Source organism: Giraffa tippelskirchi, chromosome X (assembly GCF_054371585.1).
Source record: "Giraffa tippelskirchi isolate mGirTip1 chromosome X, T2T-mGirTip1v1.2.pri, whole genome shotgun sequence".
NCBI classification, from domain to species: domain Eukaryota; kingdom Metazoa; phylum Chordata; class Mammalia; order Artiodactyla; family Giraffidae; genus Giraffa; species Giraffa tippelskirchi.
The window spans coordinates 39,612,608-39,620,900 of record NC_137289.1 but is presented as its reverse complement, the minus strand read 5'-3'; the positions used below and the strand labels follow the sequence as shown (position 1 = coordinate 39,620,900).

The window sequence follows — 8,293 nt, the reverse complement described above, 5'->3', positions numbered from 1 at the left end:
GCTTCCTGTTACAATAGTGGCCACCACAGAGGAGTAATCTTCAGTTTATGAAGACTTTTTTCCGAGTCCAAGAGTGTGGCAATCTGTGGGGTTTTCCTCCTGACTTTGTCTTTCCACCCTTTGCATTATCATCCTGGGAAGGTTGGGGAATCTACGTCTGTTGTTCCCCAATCTCACCACCAAGAGGCGCTCGAGATGAAACAGTTTTGTCCTGGGATGTACCGCTGAGGGGTAGCGGTAGGACCACCCACTCTGGAAGGTACCATTGGGAGAGTGCGTGTGACAACACAGAGGGTCCCCTGACACCGCGTCGGGCATCGACCACAGTTCCCAGCGGAGGCACTCATGGCGCCACTGGGTCCAACCGCATTCGCTCCACTCCGCCTTCCCGCCGCATTTGAATTTGAGTGGACACTGATATTAAGCCGCAACTTTCTTTGTCTCTTTTCCAACTCCACCCCTTCGTTTTGACATGGTCACATCCAAGGTGGGGATGGCTCCAGAGCGAGAGATTGGCTGCCGCTTTGGGGGTAAGGCGACCGGGAGATGGCCGGAATTAGTTCTTCCGGAGCGCGAGTATACGCGGAAGTCCGGCTACTCCCGCCCTCCTTTTTCTCCTGCTCAGTTCCCATTGGCTGCCTGTCTTAGACAGGCACTGAGGTCGCGGAGCTGGACCTCTGGGCGCGAGGCGTGTGTATACCAGTGCGCCTGCGTTCGTTTGCCCGGCTTTTCAGAGTGTGCCATGTTTTCTCCGAGTTTTACCGCTTTTCCCGAAGGGGTTGAATGGCTGCCTTGGTTACTGGCGAGGTTCGGCACAGTCAGTGGCTGTGCAGGGCGACCGTGTTTCAGTCTTACTGAGCTCTCCCTCAGTCTGGATCAGATGGCAACGCGCGGTAAGTCGCACAGATGCATGCAATTCATGACCAGGGAGAGGTCTCAGGGCTTGTTTCGTGTCTCTCCCTGGAGAGTAACCTGGGTCAGGGAGCTTGGGGTTGTGTATGGCTACGTGTGACATCACAGATGCTGTTTTGGGTACGCTTGATCTCTCTGAGCCATTGGCCAGGATTGTGGGTGATGGGGTATTTGATCGGAGTGGATTTTGAGAGCCATAGTCCAAAGCCTCTAGGATGTGTGTGCCTGTGTGCCGGGATGTGCATTTTTGGAGCTTTGGGGCACTTGAGTCCCTGGGTGTGAGATCTCTGTGTAGGCGTCTGCGCCCCAGAATGTGAGATCTCTGAGCTTTTGATTCTGGGTCCCAAGTTGTGCTGTCTCTGAGCTGCTTTGAGGAGGGGTTTGTCTTAAGGTGGAAACTCTCAGCTGCTTGGGGTCTGCGCACAGGGTGCAGGTTTTCCATTTGTCTGGGAACTTTATCTGCAGGTTGTATGATGTTCTTGAGTTACTCAAGGTTATGTCTTTCTGCTTAGCGGTTTCTGTATTAACTTAGTAAGTGTCCGGAGTGGTTCGGAAGTCAGTCTCCGTGATGTGAAGTATCTGTGCGATTCTCATTTGTTTCTGTCTTGACGACCTTGGTCTGTTTGGAGGCTCTTTGTCGCAGTGTGTTTGGTCTCTGTCGTATTTGAGGGTCTGAGGCTCGAGTTGTGAGCTCTCTGTGCAGATACTCAGTGACCTTTTTTTGTGTGTCTGGGTATCTACCTGAGCTGTTTGGAGTCGTTGTGTTAGAAATAAAACCTCTTGAGTTCTTGGCTGTGAGGTCTCTGTCCAGGAGCTGAGGATTTGGAAGCTGGCAGATATGATTCCGAAGCCTGGAACCTGACATGCTGACTGTGTGTCATTGAGCGTGTATGATAATTAATTCAGTGGGGCCAGTGTCGGTCTTGGAGGGTACCTGTGCATGTTAGCGATGTGTGTAAAGGGCCTGGCTCCCGACTGTCCTTCAGCAAATGTTTTCTGAGCACCTGCCATATACCAGAGCGCTATTCGAGGAGTTTGTAACAGGACAAAACGGACCAAGTCTCTCGTTTCAGAGACCTGGTAGTCAGTAAGTAAATCAAGGGTGGGTGGCAGGCACTATGAAGAAAGATAATACTAGATCAGGGGAAAGGGGGTGTGTGGGGTATGATGTTATTATTTTATTCAAGATAATGAGGGAAAATCTCCCTGAAAGATGGCAATTAAGCAGAGATGTGGAGGAAGTGAGGGAGCAGGCCATGGGCTTACCTAAGGGAAGAGCATTCCAGGCTGAAGGAGCAATAAACGCAACAGTCCTGGCAGGGAAATCTACTTGAGGTGCTTCTGAATGTCAAGGAGTCCCGTGATGCTCTGAGTTTGTCATGTTTCATTGGGTTTAGCACTCATTGCAAAGGGTCTGGTGCCGAAATCTCTGTTTCTCCCACAATTTGTGGTCATCCGCATTTCACAGATGAAGGACTCAAGGCTCCAACGTGTGCCCTGCACCTTCTCTCCTAGCTATACCTGAAATTAGGAGTGAAACCTTCTGGTCCATGATGAGACAGAAAGCTTGAGTATACCAGCTGCAGGGATGATAGCATCCAGCTGAATGTCAGTCAGCCAGCGGATATCAGTTACAATATGGGAATCGCGCCTCATAACACTGCTACTCTTGATGCAGGGCAGGACTTAAGAAGGAGGAAGCAACTGGGGCAAAGGAGGGAGGCAGGAAGGAGAAGCTGGAGGACAATGAGAAAATAAAACCAATGGCTTCATCACATTGCTTGGATTTGGCCCATTTTACCTTGAGTAACTGGTTGTGTTAGAATATAGTCACCTTTTCTCTGTCCCTACCCATTTTTTCCCTCCCTTTGTCTGTTGTGCCAGGGATACCACCTGGGCCTGGAGATTTCTGTAAATTTTTCAACTACAAGCTCGATTTTTAAATAGATTATCTATTTCTTTTTGGCTCAACTTTGTTAGTTAGTTCCTTTCACCGAAATTGCCAGATGTAGTTATTATAATCATTCACAGAATCCTTTTAATTTCTGTGAGATCTGAAATCTATTTTACTTCCGATATTCGTAAGTGTTGTCTTTAGATATCTTGCTTTTTTTGGTCTACATGAGTAGACGTTTATGAATTTGTATTGATCTTTTGAAAGAGCCAGCTTTGGGTTTTGTTGATCATCTCTACTTTTTTTTTTTTTCTGATATGTGTTCTGATCGCTATTTCCCTTATTTTGCTGACAGTCTCGCTACTAATGAGGTTTACTAAAGTCCCTGAGAGTTTCCCAAGCATAGTGAAAACGGACAGATTCTAGGGCACTATTGTAGCTGCACTAAGTGAGATGCACCGAGTGCGGATCATGAAATCTCCATTTTTCTTTTTTTAGAATTCCTCAGTTCTGATTGACATGGACAACTTGTCTAGGCACTACTAGAGCAGAGGAATGGTCTTATTTTGCCTCCTGCCAGGCTCTGTCTCCACTGGGAGCATGTGTAGGTGACAGGGGTTTGCTGCCTTCTCTGATGCACAAACCCAAGACCTCCAGTCTAGGAGACTCACTGACCTGCTGTCTGCTGTTCTGAGGAGGCTCTCAGACTATCCTTTCTGCAAAACATCCTGATGCAGTCTTGCCAAGCCTCTATCTGAAAGATTTCTGAAGAAATCCGATTTCTATTTCGTGTGCATTTCTATGAGGTAAGATCAATTTGTGTTATGTGGTAGCTGTTATTCTACATATTTTGCCATAGCCGTTGGATCTTAGCCTTGACTGAATAAATACAGAACACACTGAGGTTTCCACAATGCCTCGAGACCGGTGGTTCCCTGACTGCTGGGCGACTCTGAGCAAGTAACATAGTGTCTCTGTGCCTCATTCTTCCATTAGCCACATAGAAGCACTAGCTTGGAGTAAATTTAACTACTTCATGGGGCAGTGTAGAACACTGACCATGTTAAGACAGGGGAAAGTGTCAGAACAGTATGTGCCATATGGTACGTTCCCGGTCAATTCTAGCTGTTGTCATTACTGTAGTTAATATTATTGCTGTTCCACATTTCCCTGGATAGTGCTCCAGGGACACAGTGTCAAGACCACCTTTGACTCACCGCATGGACCTTGCAGCATCACTTCAGCCCTTCAGGGCCTCAAGAATGGATTGTATGAGGCATGGGGGAAGGATTTTTTTTTTTTTTTTTTAGCATAATGAGTATTCGGCTCTTCCTGTGGGGACATTGTGAAGCCTAAATACAACACTGAGGCTTCATCATGTGCTCGTATGGAAAAATTTAGTGCATATTCTCTATGCAGTTACAAGTCTAATGACCCCTTCCTATGATATGTATAATGACAGGAAGTAAGTGGTCACTGGCCAGTTATAGAACTAGAGTATATAAAGTTTTAAAAACCTTACAGAGGGTCATTTAAAGGCCAAGAAACTTCTTCACATAGGTTTTTTTTTATTTTGGCTTTCTCTTTATCAAGTGTAATTCCCCTGTATCAAATTCTGAAAATCTCAATCTAATGAAGATATGAAAATGTTAATAGTCAAACTTTCATCATTAATGCTTTATTTCTTGTTTAGTTTTCACATTGCCAGTTTTAGTGTGTTTCTTATTTCTTCTGCTAATATTCATGATTTTTAATCCAAGGGTAATGGTATGGATATTTTCTGAGGTAAATCATGAGGAGATCGTCAGCCATGATTTTGGATGGAGAGTCTGAGGATGGAACACGGGTGCTAGAGGGCGGAGTTGGGGTGGGAGGGGAAAAGGGTGGGGGCGGGGACGGGGGTGTGAGTACAAGCAGAAACGGAAGTGAAGAGAGGCAGGAAGATAAGCTCACCCTTCTGAACCGTGGTTAGCTCTCCATGTGTGCACGTATAATGAAGTCTTTGAGTACTCATCACAACACTATGAGGTAGCATTTTTAATGCTGTCATCCCTTTCGGCAGCTGAGGAAGCAGAAACACGTAGCGGTTAACGGGTGAATGAATTTACCCAAAGTCACCTCCCTGGCAAGAGCTGAGTCAGATTGGTGCCAGGTGGAGAGGAACAGAGACGTGTTGTATCTGACCCCCAATCTGGAACACATTGCGGTGTCTAGTGTACTCTGGATCAAAAGGCAGATCCACATGTCCATCCGCAGGAAACTTTACCGTGTACGGATTGAACACAGTGTCTCCTAAGTGCATGAAAGACCATGGGATGTCAGGTCAGCATGCACATATCACAGAGAACAGTTCCTGGTCCAAATAATAGATACAGTATCATGAAGACATTAACTCCCCTATCTCATACTTTTTAAAAATGAAGAGAACGGAACCTGGAAGGCAATAGATCACATATTAAGGGGTTTTTTCCCTCTCAATTGTGACATTCTAGGTAATTTCCAAATTAACCTATTTCTAGCTTTTAACAAATATTTATTTTTCATTGATTGATTATTATTTACAGTATTGGTTTGATTTCTGTCACACCTCAACCCGAATTAACCATAGTTTTCGGTGTACATATGTCCCCTCCCTCTTGAATCCCTCCCACTTCCCGCTCATTCCCACCCCTCTAGGTTATTACAGAGCCCCCGTTTGTGTTCCCTGAGTCATACAGCAAATTCCCATTGGCTATCTATTTACATATGTTAATGTATATTCATCCATGCTACTCTCTCCATTTATCTCACCCACTCCCTCTCCTCCCCTACCCTTGTGCACAAGTCTGTTCTCTATGTCTGCGTCTCTATTGCTGCTCTGGGATCAGGTTTATCAGTACCATCCTTCTAGATTCCACATGTATGCGTTAATATACGGTATTTGTTTTTCTCGTTCTAACTTACTTCCCTCTGTGTAATAGGCTCTGGGTTCATCCACCTCCTTAGAACTGACCCAGATGCATTCCTTTTTTTCTATGGCTGAGTAGCATTCCATTGTATATACGCACCTCAGCTTCTTTATCCATTCCTCTGTCGATGGACATCTAGCTTGCTTCCATGTCTTGGCTACTGTAAATAGTGCTGGAGTGAACACTGGGGTACGTGTGTCTTTTTCAGCTTTGGTTTTTGGAAGGTCATATGCCTAATAGTGGGATTGCTGGGTCACATGGTGGTTTTATTCCTAGTTTTTTAAGGCATTTCCACACTGTCTTCCATAGTGACTGTATCAATTTACATTCCCACCATCTCTAGCACTTGTTGCTTGTGGACTTTTTGATGATGCCCATTCTGTCTGGTGTGAGGTGATATCACGTTGTAGTTTTGATTTGCATTTCTCTAATAATGAGCTTCTCTGGTGCCTCAGATGGTAGAGAGTCTTCCTGCAGTGCAGGAGCCCCAGGTTCAATCCCTGGGTCAGGAAGATCCCCTGGAGGAAGAAATGGCAACCCACTCCAGTATGCTTGCCTGGAAAATTCCATGGACAGAGGAGCCTGGTGGGCTACAGTCCGTGAGCTTGCAAAGAGTTGGACACGACTGAGCGACTAACACTCTAATCATGAGTGATGGAGAGCATCTCTTCATGTGTTTCTTAGCCATCTCTATGTCTTCTTTGGAGAAATATCTGTTTAGGACTTTTGCCCACTTTTTGACTGGGTTGTTTGTTTCTCTGGTATTGACTTGTATGAGCTGTGTGTATGTTTTGGAAATTAATAGTTTGTCAGTTGTTTCAGTTGCTATTATTTTCTCCCATTCTGAGGGTGGTCTTTTCACTGTGTGTATAGTTTCCTTTGCTATGCAAAAACTTTTAAATTAAATTAGCACCTAGTTATTTATTTTTGTTTTTATTTCCTTTATTCTAGGAGGTTTGTCATAGAGGATTTTACTATGATTTGTGTCATAGAGTATTCTGCCTATGTTTTCTTCCTAGAGTTATATAGGTTCTGGTCTTACATTTAGGTCTTTAGTCCATTTTCAGTTTATCTTTGTGTGCGGTGTTAGGAAAGTTATGACCAACCTAGACAGCATGTTAAAAAGCAGAGACATTACTTTGCCAACAAAGGGCCGTCTCGTCAAGGCTATGGTTTTTCCAGTGGTCATGTATGGATGTGAGAATTGGACTATAAAGAAAGCTGAGCGCAGAAGAATTGATGCTTTTGAACTGTGGTGTTGGAGAAGACTCTTGAGAGTCCCTCGGTTTGCAAGGAGATCCAACCAGTCCATCCTAAAGGAGATCAGTCCGGGGTTTTCATTAGAAGGACTGATGTTGAAGCTGAAACTCCAATACTTCGGCCACCTGATGGGAAGAGCTGACTCATTGGAAAAGACCCTGATGCTGGGAAAGTTTGAGGTCAGGAGAAGGGGATGACAGAGGATGAGATGGTTGGATGGCATCACCGACTCAATGGACGTGGGTTTGGGTGGACTCCGGGAGTTAGTGATGGACAGGGAGGCCTGGCGTGCTGCGGTTCATGGGGTCGCAAAGAGTCGCACACAACTGAGCGACTGAACTGAACTGAACTGAACTGATGGTGTTAGGAAGTGTTCTAATTTCATTCTTTGCACTGAGTTGTCCAGTTCTTCCAGCACCACTTACTGAAACTGCTGTCTTGTTCCCATTGTATATTCTTGCCTCCTAAGTCAAAGATAAGGTGCCCACATGTGTGTGGGTTTTTCTCTGGGCTTTCTATCTTGTTCCCTTGGCCTTTATTTCTGTTTTTGTGTACTGTCTTGATGACTGTGACTTTGTAGTATAATTTGAAAGCAGGTAAGTTGATTCCTCCCGCTCCATTCTTCTTTCTCAAGATGACTTTGGCTATTCAGGGTCTTTTGTGTTTCCGTACGAACTGTGGCTTTTTTTTTTCTAGTTCTGTGAAAAATGCCATTAGTACTTTGATAGGGATCACATTGAATCTGTAGATTGCATTTGGTAGTATAGTCATTTTCACAATATTGATTCTTTCTACCCAGGAACCTGGATTATCTCTCCATCTGTTTATATCATCTTTGATTTCTTTCATCAAATTATAATTTTCTGTATATAGTTCTTTTGTCTCCTTAGGTAAGTTTATTCCTAGATGTTTTATTCTTTTTGTTGCAGTGGTGAATGGAATTGATTCCTTAATTTCTCTTTCTGATTTTTCATTGTTAGTATGTAGGAATGCAAATGATTTCTGTGTATTGATTTTGTATCCTCCGACTTTGCTAAATTCACTGGTTAGCTCTAGTAATTTTCTGATAGTATCATGGTATTCTATGTACAGCATCACGTCATCTGCAAACAGTGAGTGTTATACTTTCTTCTCTTCCGATCTGGATTCCTTTTATTTCTTTTTCATCTCTGATTGTTGTAGCTAGGACTTCCAAAACTATGCTGAATAATAGTGGTGAAAGTGGACACCCTTGTCTTGTTCCTGATCTTAGGGGGAATGCTTTCAGTTTTTCACCATT

At 44.3% G+C, this 8,293-nt stretch overlaps 1 protein-coding gene across 16 annotated transcripts in view; it reads left to right on the top strand.

The window, feature by feature from the left end:
• Positions 1–592: 592 nt before the first annotated feature.
• LOC145536807 (histone-lysine N-methyltransferase PRDM7-like) overlaps positions 593–8,293 on the top strand; it is a 44,244-nt gene continuing 36,543 nt past the window's right edge. For 8 of the 16 annotated variants that reach the window (XM_081566770.1, XM_081566769.1, XM_081566778.1 and 5 more), the window contains exons 1-2: positions 642–893; positions 3,305–3,612. The gene's annotated coding sequence lies outside the window, so the exon portion shown is untranslated. Of the gene's footprint in view, positions 894–3,304; positions 3,613–8,293 lie in introns of all 16 variants that reach the window. The other 8 variants (XM_081566781.1, XM_081566771.1, XM_081566780.1 and 5 more) reach the window with 1 other exon arrangement.